This window comes from Eurosta solidaginis, chromosome 3 (assembly GCF_040869045.1).
Source record: "Eurosta solidaginis isolate ZX-2024a chromosome 3, ASM4086904v1, whole genome shotgun sequence".
Lineage (NCBI taxonomy): Eukaryota > Metazoa > Arthropoda > Insecta > Diptera > Tephritidae > Eurosta > Eurosta solidaginis.
Genome location: NC_090321.1, coordinates 223,110,482 through 223,125,902, shown reverse-complemented (window position 1 = coordinate 223,125,902; position 15,421 = coordinate 223,110,482).

Genomic DNA, 15,421 nt, shown 5'->3' with positions numbered 1-15,421 from the left:
TAATCGCCTTTCTCAAAAAAGGTGACCCTGATCTTGCATCCAACTACGGGGGCTTATCGCTGCTTGATTCAATTTATAAAATTTTCGCAGGTTTGCTGCTGAGCAGCATCAACGCGTGGCTTGATTGTAACAATATAATTACGGAATACGAGGCGGGTTTCCGAAAAAACTATTCAACAATGGACAATCTGTTCAATTTAACTAGTATAGTACACTTAAACTTCATTGCGAAGAAGAAAACTTTCGCTTTCTTTGTGGATTTTTCATGTGCTTTTGACACAGTTCCTCGGAATATGCTTTTTTACAAGTTTGCTCATATCGGTTTCTCCAGCCACATTATAGAGGTTCTGCCACTCATTTATACATCAAGTCAGATATAATTTGATGGAGTGCTTTCTGAGCCGTATACTGTCAATGAAGGTGTTCGACAATTTTGTTTGCTGAGTTCAAATCTTTTCTCGATATATTTAAATGACCTAAGTGACAGTCTCACCGGCGGTATACAGGTTGCGGACACAACAGTAAAAGCTCTTATGTACGCCGACGATATCGTACTTTTAGCCGACTCGGCACAAGTTTTACAGAGAATGATAATTGAGCTTTACGAGTACAGTATGCAGTGGGGCTTGAGAGTTAACATCGCCAAATCTAAAATAATAGTTTTCATGGAATTTAACAGGTCTCCTACTTTTCAATGTAATTATGGGAGCGAGATCATTGAAATTGTTAATGGGTACAAGTACTTGGGAGTTCTATTGAATTACAAATTATCGTACATAAAGCACCTTGAGGCGAATCTGGCAACAAATTAAATGTCGACCATTTTGAACATCCACGTCGATGGCACTACGCTACCGACTGTCCTACACCCCAAAATCGTGGGGCAAATAAACGTCACACGTTTGATCAGGATCTACATTTTGGTTAGCACGCAGCTGCAATTGTTCCGAAAATTCAGAGCCGTAATTAAATCCTCAAATTCCTTGCTGGCAGTACCTGGGGAAAAGATAAAGAAACGCTCATTACTACATACAAAGCAATTGGCCAGCCGTTTACGTGCTACGCGTCACCCTTATGGTCGCCAAGCCTAAAAATTACCCACTGGAAGAAGCTACAGGCCTGCCAAAATACTGCTCTTAGAATCCCCACGGGCTGTCTTCTTATGTCCCCAGAACACCACCTATATAATGAGGCGAGAATTCTCCCCATCAGGGAGAGAAATTAGATGCTAATCAAACAGTTCCTGTTGAATACCCTGAAACCTGGGCATCCAAACAGACATCTGATTGATGAGCCAACACCGCCTAGGGGCCTAAGGAGTCATCTCCGTAAGCATTTTGAGGAAATACGGCACCTGAGAACCCAGCCGTATGAAGCAAAAAAACACAAGCCGGTCCTTGGTGAACTCCACAAACAGGCGTCGGACCTTGATGTCAGGAATTGCCCGGTGAATCCAGTACTCAAAGAAAAGTACCAGAACCTATGGAAGAGGGATGCATACTCCCCAGGGAAACGCGTGTCACTCTTGCTCAACTTCGTTCTGGATACTGTAACAGGTTAAACTGTTGTTGTTGTTGTTGTAGCAGTGCTTCGCCCCACCTAACAGACGCGACCGGTCGCAAACTGTCATCAATATCCTCTAACGGGAGTCCAAGGAAACTTGCTGTTTCAACAGGGGTGGACCATAGGGAAAGGGGTGTTAGAGGCGTTGGTTCCACATTACAATTAAAGAGATGGTTGGTGTCATGTGGGGACACATTGCAAGCCGGGCATACATTTTGTATGTCGGGGTTGATTCTGGATAGGTAAGAGTTTAACCTGTTACAGTATCCAGAACGAAGTTGAGCCAGAGTGACACGCGTTTCCCTGGGGAGTATGCGTTCCTCTTCCGCAAGTTTTGGATACTTTACTTTGAGTACTGGGTTCACCGGGCAATTCCCGGCATAAAGGTCCGACGCCTGTTTGTGGAGTTCACCAAGGACCTGCTTGTGTTTTTTCGCTTCATACGGCTGTGTTCTCAGATGCCGTATTTCCTCAAAATGCTTACGGAGATGACTCCTTAAGCCCCTAGGCGGTGCTGGCTCGTCAATCAGATGTCTGTTGGGATGCCCAGGTTTCTGGGTATTCAACAGAAACTGCTTGGTCAGCATCTCGTTTCTTTCCCTGATGGGGAGTATTCTCGCCTCATTATGTAGATGGTGTTCTGGGGACATAAGAAGACAGCCCGTGGCAATTCTGAGAGCAGTATTTTGGCAGGCCTGTAGCTTCTTCCAGTGGGTAATTTTTAGGCTTGGCGACCATATGGGTGACGCATAGCACGTAATCGGCTGGCTAATTGCTTTGTATGTAGTCATGAGCGTTTCTTTATCTTTTCCGCAGGTACTGCCAGCAAGGGATTTGAGGATTTTGTTACGGCTCTGAATTCTCGGAACAATTGCGGCTGCGTGCTCACCAAAATGTAGATCCTGATCAAACGTCACACCCAAGATTTTGGGGTGTAGGACAGTCGGTAGCGTAGAGCCATCGACGTGGATGTTCAAAATGGTCGACATTTGGGACGTCCATGTTGTAAATAAGGTCGCGGAAGATTTAGTCGGTGATAATGCCAGGTTTCGCGAGGCAAAAAAACTGGAGAGATCAGGGAGGTAGCCGTTTATTTTATTGCATAGCTCATCGATCTGTGGGCCTGGGCCTGTGGCCATTACTGTGCAGTCATCGGCGTAGGAAACGATTGTGACTCCTTCCGGTGGTGAAGGTAGCTTAGATATGTAGAAATTAAACAAAAGTGGGGATAGGACACCACCCTGTGGCACCCCTTGTTTAATTCTCCTTGGCTTTGATGTTTCGTTTCTAAATAGCACCGATGCCTGCCGACCACCCAGATAATTTGCGGTCCACCTTTTAAGACATGGGGGAAGGGTAGACCCTTCCAGGTCTTGCAGTAACGAGCCGTGGTTGACCGTATCAAAAGCTTTTGATTGGTCTAGCGCTACGAGTACTGTTCTATGGTGGGGGTTTTGATTTAAACCGCAATTTATCTGGGTGCCAATGGCATTTAGCGCGGAGGTAGTGCTATGGAGTTTTCTGAAGCCATGCTGATGGGAGGCTAGTTGCAAATTTGCTTGGAAATAAGGGAGCAAAATGGCTTCGAGCGTCTTTGCTACTGGCGATAGGAGAGATATCGGACGATACGACTCTCCTATGTTAGCTGGTTTACCAGGCTTTAGTAGCGGGACCACCTTGGCCATTCTCCATTTCTCGGGTATGACAAAGGTGGAAAGAGACAGGTTGAAGACCTGCGCTAAATATTTGAAACCCTCTTTCCCTAGGCTTTTAAGCTTCGGCATGGCTATGCCGTCTGGGCCCACTGCTTTGGATGGCTTAGCGCGACCAATGGCGTCCTCAACCTCTTTAGCGGTGATGGTGATTGGTGACGCGCTGAATTTGTGTTTATGTGCGTGTCTGTTGGCCCTCCGTCTAACTTTGTCGACCGTAGAATGCATTATATATTGTCGGCAGAAAGCGCTCGCGCATTTTTTCGCATCCGACAGCACTTTGTCGCCAAAGGCGATGGAAACTTTGTCTTCGTGCTTAGTCGGATTCGATAGGGACTTTACGGTGGACCAAAGTTTACCCACACCGGTAGAGAGGTTACAACCTCTTAGGTGCTCCTCCCATTTCGCCCGCTTGTGTTCATCCACAAGCAATCTGATGCGTTGGTTTATATCCCTTATTTGGGGGTCGCCTGGATCAAGCTGCCTTATAAGGTCACGTTCTCTCGCTAAGTTTGCGGCCTCCGCCGGGAAGTGGGGCCGGATTTCGGGAATTCTCCCGGCGGGAATGAAACGTGCCGAGGCGGATTCAATGACCTTGCGGAAGGCGCGCTCCCCTTGGCGGGCATCAGTCGGGATAGGGAGGGCAGCAAAGAGGTTGTCTGTAAAGGATTTATATTCTCCCCACTTTCCTTTTTTAAAGTTTATGAAAGTGCGTTTTTCGGTGACGATGAAGTCGGCGGTACGCTCGAGCGAAACAAGTATAGGCAGGTGGTCGGATGCCAGTGATACCATCGGCTGCCAGTTGACGCAGTTTACGAGTTCTGCGCTCACGATTGAGATATCTGGCGAACTGTGACAGCTTCCTACCATACGTGTGGGGGCGTCTCCGTTTATAGTGCAGAACGTCGTTTCTTCTTTTTGATCCGCCAACATCTCGCCCCTACTGTCCGCCCGCAAATTTGAATGCCATAGATCATGATGGGCATTGAAGTCGCCTAAAATAATGCGATTGTTTCCAGTGAGTAAGGCTCTAATATTAGGGTGGTATCCACCGGGGCAACAGGTGGCAGGGGGGATGTAGATGTTGATGATTTCTAGGTTTGCATCGCCTGACCGGACAGATAGGCCTTGACGTTCTAAGACGTTGTCCCTGCGGTCGATGCCAGGATCAAATATGTGATATTGCACAGAGTGGTGTATTATAAACGCGAGGCCGCCTCCATTTCCGCTCTCGCGATCTTTTCTGTGGACATTATACCCAGAGCAGGTCTGCAATGCAGATCGTGCTGTGAGTTTAGTCTCTTGAATCGCAGCAATGCGGATGTTGTGCCGCTTCATGAAATTGACTATCTCCGTAATCTTCCCAGTTAGTCCATTACAATTTAACTGCAGAATTCTGAAGTGCATGAGGGGAGACGTCGCCACTCTGGGGGTAAGTGACGGGTGACTACGCCTGGGTTGAGGAAGGCCAGGACGCAATTGCTGTTGTGGCCCTGGGACTGGGCGTCCTTGGGCAAGCATTGGGGTACCCGGATGATTTGGGTTTGCGACCTGGCAACATGGCGCGATGAAACCCGTCGAGGGGTTGCCGTCGCGGAGACCAGAACATCTAGGAAAGTGGCACCACCCGAGGCAGGAGCTGCATTGGGCGGATGTCGCAAACATATATATTCTGTGCTGGCAAACGGTGCAAACGGAGGTAGGGACTAAGAGTCTGTTTCCCTGACCTACACGATTGCTGTCGGAAAAGAGGGGGGGAGAAGACGGGGGCAGGGGCTGTTGCTCAGCATTGCTTCCGACTCTACTACGAAGATTGTAGTTATGAGTGGTAGCAGCTGTTTGAGTTGTTGGCGCCGTAAGGCGCGAGCAGCAGCGGGTACTTGTTGTGGCTTGCTGAGCAGCGGGGCTGCTGGAAGGTAATGGGGGGGCGCTTAGACGTAGACTACGGGACGCCCTTGGGCGTGAACAGCAAGGAGCCACAAAAGATTTATAAAAGTTACGTGGACGTCGGGTTTTGGGATCAAGCCCAGAACAACCTGTCCGATGCAACCATCCCTTACACGAGACACACTGAACAGAGTATGACCGTCCTAAAAAGATTCTTTTCCGGCAGATGCAGCAAAACCATTTCTCAGGACCGAGGTCAGGAGACGGACCCGGATTGGATTCGATACCTTCCCGGAGCAAGAGAATATGGAGCAGTCCTGCTGCAAGGAGCTGCTGGGAGGATGACAATTTGTGGGAGGGACGAAACAAATTAAATGGGGTTACACTGAAATGACAGTCCTTGGTCGGGAAAAATCCCGAGTCGCTCCGGTACATAGAACCGACTGCCTTGGGTTAAACTCTTACCTATCCATAATCAACCCCGACATAAAAAATGTATGCCCCGCTTGCAATGTGTCCCCACATGACACCAGCCATCTCTTTAATCGTAATGTGAAACCAATGCCTCTAACACCCCTTTCATTATGGTCCACCCCTGTTGAAACAGAAAATTTCCTTGGACTCCCGTTAGAGGATATTGATGGCAATTTGTGATCGGTCGCGGTTGTTAGCTGAGGCACTGCTACAACAACAACAACAACAACAGGCGAAACTGGCAGAGGTTAAGACAACTATAAATGCTACATGGTTAAAATACATAGATAACCCTCGCATTTGTATCTCAAAAAAGATGAAAATTTTTGACGCCGCATGTAGGTCCATCATGTTTTACGGTGCCCAAATATGGGGTGTTGATAAGTTTGAATGCGTAGAGAAACTTCTGTATTTCTTTGTAAAAAAGTTAATCTTTCTGCCATCCAACACACCATATTATATGATACACCTAGAATCAGGTTTATGCTCCCTATTCATACATACTTTGCGTACACACATGCTTTATATTTCACGCTATTTAAGCTTGACTACAAACAAACTCCCCCGCGTTGTAGCAGAGGAAGCAGTAAGGCAAGGTTCCTACTGGGTCAAAAAGTGGAAAAACATTTACGAAAGTGTTAACATGATTTCCCAGTCGGACTTCTCCCACGCATTGCTCAAGCTTAGTATTCCAATAGTACTAGAAGAATTGATTCAAAAAGAATTTGATAACTATACCGAAAGTGCACGCCAGTCTAGGTCACATGACCTCTACTCCGGCTTGATTCCTACGGACTCCACCTATTTTAATGATACGTATTCTGCGTATGCCATAAGTTTGATCTTCCGGGCAAGGGGTGGCTTGCTAAATCTTAATGCTAGAACTTTCAAAAACGTTGCTTCTGTAAACTGCTCTATTTGCAATCTAAATGCTGTTGAAGACACATACCATTTCATTGGCATATGTCCTATATATAAAGATATTCGGTATAATTGTTTTGGTGAGAAAGTTTTAGTCTGCAGATGGTGATAAATATCCTTAAAGGTTGTACCTATCATTAGATTTACGATTATATAAGGAACTGTCTCAAATATAGAAGTCTTATTATGAACGAATTTTCCTAAATGTTTGTTTAGATATAAGTGATATTAAGACACACAATATTTATTGCTATTGTCTAAAAAAATTTTATTTATTTTATATCTAGTTCAGGTTAATTTTGCTTTTACTTTTGTAATTCCATTTTTAAAAGCAAATAAATAAACTACTACTACTTCTACTACTACTATATCTCGATTAGTTTATGCCGTTACGGATTACCGTTATGCGAACAAAATTAATATACTCTGTGAGCACTGCTCAGCTGAGTATAAAAAGATAAAATAGCAAGAAGTAGGTAGAAGATAGAGGCCAAAGAAGCTGCCAATGGAGTAATACAAGCAAAGAGTTACTACGGCATAGATTTACCGAGCGAATTTAGTGGTATGCTAGCAATTTGTGTTGTATCTGTATGTGCATGGTGTGTGTCTGTATGTCATAGCATATAATCAAGACATTACGAAACAAGGCAAGACCAAGTTTAGCAGCAAAACGACAAGCGTGCAAAGAAGCGGCGATGGTGGTGGCTGTGACTTCACAAAGCTCTTCATTGACTGTAAAGCGACATGTTGGATGCAAGTGAAGAAGCTCAAAGCAGATGTATGTATGTACGTAATTATATGGACGCTTAGAGCAATACAATATACTACAATTCCCTTACTGAAATAGAACTAGTTTGAAAATCACTATACTTCGGCTAAACCTATTAAGCACTTTATTGTTCCCTTATTCTTAACATATGTAGGAAATAGCTACCGATATTCTCCGAAGTTTATATGCAAATTACTAAAACAAGAAAGGTTGCTGAAGTTCTATGCTTTCAGTCAATGTATGCAGATTTTTATGTTGTTAAAATGAAGGTCAGTGGTACCAAATCTATAATCATGACAAACGCTGTTGGCGGAGAGTTTCAGATTGTGAACGTATCTGTTCACGGAATGTCGGAATCCAGAATGTATGGGGAGAGGGAAGGTAAAACAAAAAGGAGGGTAAAGGAGATGAGAGATTGGAAGCGAAACGTTATCGATTAATTACCGAAATGTTATCGATATGTAAAAAAAACATTAGCGGTAAGTTATCGATTTGTTAGCGAAAAGTGAGCGATATTTAATCGAAAAGTTATTGATTTACTATCGATTAAATATCCGAAAATAATAGATAATTTACAAAAAAAGTCAATTTTTTATCGAACAATTTAGAAATTGTTATCGCACTGCTATAAATTTGTTACCTGCGTGCTATCCAAATTTTATGAATTTTGTTGTTGAAAAATAATCGACTTGATATCCAAAAGTAATAAATTCTCGATCAAAGTTTTACCAAATCGGTATTGGCGTGTTATCGATTTGTTATCAAAGGCTAGTGCGTTTGTTATGAAGCGATAAAATTTCACTAGAAAATTGATGTTTCATTTGTATTCCGTTTATAATAATCCCATAATAAGCTAATAAGAAGATGACTACTCGGCGATGAAAAACCGATTACGAACAGAAAACTTTACAATCTAACTCGTTTTTGATATTAAGCCAACAAAAGCAATAGCTTGTTTGTATCGGTTGTCACAGGTAAGAAGTCAACAAAGCCCTTCTTCAAAAGCCCACAACTCCTGAGCTCGCTCTAGATAACTTAAAAACACCAGTTATCTAGACTTACATCTGTAAATTTACCAACCTTACTTCTAGAGTACTTGGTACTGAGACTATTTTTTAATAGTCAGTCGAGTTCTCTTTAACTTCAATTAGCGCCTATGTTGGTGCAGTAACAAACGGAAAGTGCCATTGAGAAAAAAATTTACTAATATTCAAAAGCAACGAGTAAGGAAGGCTAAGTGCATGTGTAACCGAGCATAACATACTCACCTGCCAAATTACAGCTTGCAAAACTTTTAAATTACCTTCTCCAAAAGTGGGCGGTGCCACGCCCGTTGTTCAAAATTTTACTAATTTTCAATTTTTCGTCATAAGGTCAACCCACCTACCGCGCTTCATTGCTTTATCCGTCTTTGATTATGAATTATCGCACCTTTTCTGTTTTTCGAAATTTTCGATATCGAAAAAGTGGATGGGCTTGTTGCCCGATTTCGTTCATTTTAAGTAGCGTCCTGAGATGAACTTATGAACTTATGTACCAAATTTCATTAAGATACCTCAAAATTTACTCAAGTTTTCGTGTTCACGTACAGACGGGCGGACGGACGGACATGGCTAAATGAATTTATTTTCCGCCAAGATCATTTTGTTATATTGAAGTCTATATCTATCTCGATTAGTTTATGCCGTTACGGGGTACCGCTATAAAAAAAAAAAAAAAATGCGAACAATATAATATACTCTGTCAGCTCTGTTCAGTAAATATAGAAATGTGAGTTCCGTCTTCCTCTATCCATCCTTTTAAATTTATATATTTGTTTAGCCACTCATGGCTAATAGCCTTCGTTTATGGGAAGCTTTGGCAAACGGATGTTTCGAAAAAAATTGATTCTGTTTATACAGAGCAATGGACAGTCGTACAGAAAATGGTTCTCAGTTTCTTTCGCTTCTGCATGTTTGCCACTGCGAAATGGTGTATTGCAGTGTTCGCGTCCCATTCTCATTGTGCCATACGTGGGTGAAAACCAACCATTTCTCCAATACTTTTTGTAGGAAACTGTATCTGAATGTTGGTATCAAAGACACTCTTAGAACAAAAGTAGTTCGTTTTGTTGTGAAATAACCACTGATATTAAGTTGAATACGGACTTAGCACTTTGTATGCTATTTTCAGAGACCTAGAAGAAGTAAAAAGTGCATACAAGTCTGGAAATAAGAACGTTAATATTTTTGAAATGAAGGGGTTTTCCCTGAGGGTACAAATGCGTCGCGTTCCAATTTTTGAACTAACTTAATCTGCAGTTGGAGATCACTGCAGTAAGCTAAGCAATTTATAGTAACGGGTGAAAACAATTAAATTTTTTGAAGAAAGTGCACGAAGCCAGCGGGTTTGGGGTCTTAGAATATACCTGTGGTAGGTATGCCTGTCGTAAGAGGCGACTAAAATTCCAAATTGATTTAAGGGGTTGTGTAGCGAAACCCTCCCAAGGGGTTGCCAGCGCAATATATAGATTCTCCAACCCAATTGTCAACCACACCTCCCCGTGGCGAAACCTGTTTCATTAACGGCCGAAGCTCTGACGACCCCGAACTCTTGATGGATCTAGGGGGTGGGAGGGTGGTGTAGCCTAGAAGGTTTCGTGTGGTGATACCAAATCGTTCACGAGATGGTCGGGCTAGTAACTTAATAGTGCTTGCTACCGGAACGTACCGCATCTGCATCCGGAAAAATACCATCAACATTGATAACACTCCCCAAGGCTTTCGGTATGAAATGTGGGCAGTTATCACAATGTTTTCGTAGCGAATGGTGGAGACGATTTAGCCATTGGCGTACATTTCTTGACTGAACTAGATATAATTTTTTGGCTCTGAGCACGACATGGATTAAAGCAGCAAAAATGTGAAACAGGGCGTGTAGCAGCAGGAACATTGTAAGGCAGAGGCGGATACTTTTGCATTAATTTTCACAAAGGAGCGTTTGAAGAAAAATTTGAAAGGACTTAATGTGTACTAACTTACGAAGAGGAATTGAGACAAGGTTTTCCTTTTGTAAATTTATTATGGGTACAATGAAAATCATCTCATTTTTATTAAACTTGTAATCGTTCCTAAGCAAGAAATATTGCATATATGACGTCACCTTAAAATCGCATAAATGTCGAAGTGTTGTAAAGCAGCAGTTCTGCTGGATGCGATGACGATAATCTGCAAGGGAATGTGTTACATAATATGTAGTAAAGAGCAGATGAAGGTATAAGATTTGGCCTGAAAGACGTATTATGTGGATGCACCACAAATTAAAGTCAGAAGTAAAACCTTATAAGGTGATTGATGTGACGGAATCGAATCGTAAAACTACATTTCTTCACGGTTTGGTTCCGTCATCTCCATCACCATACGTTGGAAATAAAAAAAATGCATATATAGACATAAAAGATAACCACGAATGGTGTTGAGTGTTGACAAAGCAAAGCAATATGAGAGTCTCTGGGAGAGATGCTTGGTGTTGAAACTTTTGCCTTTTTAGTTATCAAGCGTCTTAATTTGACCAATATTTTTGATCTAGTTTTGTAGAAATTGATAGATAACTCACTATAATTTGGACCCATACTAGTTGTGGTGTAGTTTACAACTAATTTTCCCATCTGCAGGGCCTTTATACACATATGCATGTATTCATATATGTGTACTAAATCGAAAGGATCAACTACGTTTAATGTAAACTAAGAGGCATAAGATGGCAACAAACAGCTGTACAATGCTATTCTAACGGTGAAAGCGAAGAAGCTTTAAAACAGTGAAAGCCAAAGTCATCCATTCAAGGAAACATAAATGCAAGTCCACTTGGTGTGTGTAAATGTGTGTGTGTGTGCTTATTTAAGTGCCCCTGAGTGAAGAGGAGCAAAATGCGCAAACATAAGCAAAAGCGTAAGAGCGTGAACTACAAGTAGAAGGCGTGCAATTATAAACATGTTCACATATCCAAACATATGTCAATGATCAGACACGCAAACACTAATGCAGTCTTATTTTATGCATGTATAGATACATTTTTCCATACAGTGACTCTTAAATTAAGAATTCTATGAACAATAGTTCATTTATTTCCAAACAGTTATCGCTGTTGCTATAAAAATTTATTGGTATTAGAGAAAATTGCAAATTTTACAAACGGCGATGGTTACTAGGACATGTTTATGAATTTCACTTCTTCATCAGCTCACTTCTTGCGAGCTGAGTATTGGACTCGAAATTTCCAACATTCATAAATTATACTACATTGAAGCTTTTACCCAATCAGCCATATGAATTCCCTGCTGCTCGCTTTGCAATTGGTCCCTAAATAAGTTCAATATTTTCATGCATATAACTTAGTTATCTGCTGTTTTGTTACTGCAATAACAAAATAAATTTTAAACCTGATCCTTTTCTCTGGTGGTCTGGTCTCCCAGGTAATGTAATGGAATGTTTTTGCTGTAAGCGTCGGTATATATTGTTGTTGTTGCGATAAGGACAATCCCCGCAGATTAGATAACACCTCGTCTATGGTGATGGGCGGATATAAATATATCCGGTACATTTTAATAACAATCACCATTAAGGTACCAGCGTGTCCATATCGGGAGCTTTTTATTATGCCCAAATTGAACCTTCTAGGCCACCCCCATCGCCTAGTTCCATGGGAACTTGGGATCACCAGAGCTATGCCTGCTAAATATGTGTATGAAACAGGCAATAGGATTCGTCTCACGTAGAGGAGTTTGGGAATCTATAAATTGCGCTTATCAACACCTTGAGTCCCCACACTGAAGACTCATAAGGATAGGCATAAACCTCCGGCTATTTAATAAGCCATAAGGGGATAGATAATTTTAAAAATGAGATAAGAAGAATCAGGGAGATCAGGAGAATCTTCGCAAGGGATCGTGCTGCATTGGAGCACCTGAAAGATTTAATTGGAAACTGTGAGATGATCCATTCATTTTGGGTTAAACCTACAAGCCACAGCATGGGTCATTTACAAAATTAATTCGTATAAGGCTTTGGGGGCTTTGGAATAATTATAATAATTATTATTATAATTATATAATTATAATTATAATGCAACTTATAAGATATTTTAAAATTTTTGGCAGCTGGCTGCCTCCCATTTACGCCAACTGTCTGCGATTGACTTTGCTACATCTCCATTACAAAAGTCGGAAAAAGCTTTCAGCTCACTTCCAAAGACTAATCAGCCTCTTCAAGTTTCTTTAAAAAACTCTGGCATATCAAGACGCCTTTTGTAGGGGGAACTTAACAGAAACAGCTCTTTATTTGGCTGACAAGCTGGAGGTGTTGGGTACTTTTTTGAAATGGAAGGAGCACACGCGTATTTAAATTAATTTCATTGTTATGTCTTTTGACGCATAGCACATTTTAGCTGAACGCATTTAGAGGAATCAGAACCAATTTAAATAAAACTCACTGTATATCTGTGGAAATAGAACTGTTTTATGTTGAACATATTTGTTTATAAATGTATATATTTAAATTCATATGTTTACAAAACAGAAATGCTAAATGAGCGAAGTCAAACGAAGTAAATCGCTGTAACGATGCCTGAGGAAGCAGGACCAAGGATCAACGATGCAGGCGTTACTTAGATTATTGCCTCAGAAGCTGTATCATACATATGTACATATGTATATGGGTCATGGTTGATAGTCTGTTCTGGGACATAAACCACACGAGCATCATGCAAAGAAGAAGAAGAGCAAGACATAACTTCCACCGCGTAAACTCACTCTGCAAAATATCGTGCGTTTAATCCCTAAAGAGATTGGTTCACGATAGATCTATTTTGTCTAAATTTGTTCATAATTTATCCTCTTTAGCCCCTGTTGGGTACAGTTGGGATTAGTCAGTTTGAAATCTGTGTATGAAGCCCACTTTAAGAAATATTAAAAAAACGGCAATGAAATGAGTAAAATAAAAAATATTACAGATGATTGAATCGAATTATTTAAGAAAATGTAATGCCTATACCGAACTTAAATTACTAGGACTTAACGACTACGCCGGAGTTAGGGTTAAATTTTCCGAGATTATTTTGTATTCCTTTTTGAAAAGCGGGCAAACATTTTATATCAATTAGATTTGGAGGTTTAGCAAACCCCTCGATTGTGTTGCTGCCATGAAAAATGCGACTGGTCCCTATTTGAGTCCTTATTGAACCGAAAAGTGAACTAGTCTTCAAATGGGTACAATAATTGTATTATATTATAATAATAATTGTATTATATTATAATATAATAAATATAATATATTAGTCTCTTCATAGGACATGCTCAAACAAAAGGGAACAGTTCAACTCATACAAAGAGATCAAAACTGGCATTGGTCGCATACTTCTTTGCGATTCATCCCAGTTCCATCCTAGATCGCATTTTGTGCAGGGCAGTTGAACATTTTACAATGACAAACCACTCGCTTATGGAAAGGTCTTTTAGAGGCACGTGATTGTATTTTGGCATAAACATGCCAGCTGTCTTGCTATCTGTTTGTTTTGTTTACTTGCACTAAATGTGACATAAACATATGTTCCGTAAATGTGTCAACAAACACATGAACTCTAAACATTTGTGGCATGTGTGTGTGTGTAACATTAGTATCCATGACTTTTAAGCGCATATAATATTTTTTATTTTTATTTTTCATATTATTTTCCGTTTACACATATTGTCCTTTCACAAGTGCGCTCACACGCTCGCTAAACAAACCACAAACTAACGTTAAGTATGTTTGAATGTCGGGTCATGTCACTTATGGTCGCACATTGATGGGGGTGCTCTTCTTTCGTGGCAAAGGGCGTGCGGAAAAATATGCGTAGTAAATGCGTCCGTTGGTCGTAGTTGTATGTCATTGTTTGCACAAAAATTCTTTTATGTTACTTTAAGTTTATTATTGTTCAGATGCTTATAAATTTAAAGATTATTTTTTGTTTAGTGAAATGTGAAGGGTTTTATTTTTATACTTAGCTGAGCAGAGCTCACAGAGTATATTAATTTTATTCGCATAACGGTACCCCGTAACGGCATAAACTAATCGAGATAGCTATGGACTTCTAAATATCAAAATGATCTGGGTGAAAAAGAAATTGTAAATGAATTTCCGACCATGTCAGTCCGTCCGTCCGTCCGTCTGTCCCTAAACACGATAACTTGAGTAAATTTTGAGGTATCTTAGTGAAATTTGGTATGCATATTCCTGGATACTCGTCTCAGATCGCTATTTAAAATGACCGAAATCGGACTATAACCACTCCCACTTTTTCGATATCGAAAATTTCGAAAAACCGAAAAGTGCGATAATTCATTACCAAAGACTGCTAAAGTGATAAAACTTGGTAGGTGGGTTGACCATATGACACAGAATAGAAAATTAGTAAAATTTTGGACAATCGGAGTGGTACCGCCCACTTTTAAAAGAAGGTAATTTAAAGTTTTTAAAGCTGTAAATTGGCAGCTGAGTATGTAATGTTCGGTTACACCCAAACTTAGACTTCCTTACTTTTTCTCCTAAGAGCTGCGTAAGGAAGTCTGTTTACGACGGTTTTTCGCATAGTTTACTGAAAAAATCAAAGCGCAAGTCAGGGTTGGGCTTGTTATTCTAAATGAAGTACGTTTGAACATCCAAAGAAAAGTTATCGATTTGTTATCGAAGTGTTACTAATTTTTTTATCAATGTGTTATCGTTTTTGAATAAATTTTTTTCGATTTTTTATTGATCCGTTATTCAAAAACTATCCTTTTTTAATCAAAAGGTTATCGATTTATATCAAAAATTTATCAATCTGTTTTAAAAAAGTTATCGAAGGATAACCAACTTGTTACCAATATGTTATCTTTTTTTACTGGAGATTTGTTTTTGATTTTTTAATCGAATACAATCGATTTGTAATCTGATATTGAAAATTAAAAAATTTTTATCGGAGTGTTACAAGCCAGTAATTGGTTCATATCGATTTGTTTTCGACGACCCATCTATCATTGAACAGTTACGTAGATATGTTAGATTAGCTTAGGTTCAAGTGGCTGCCATCCGCATCGGAG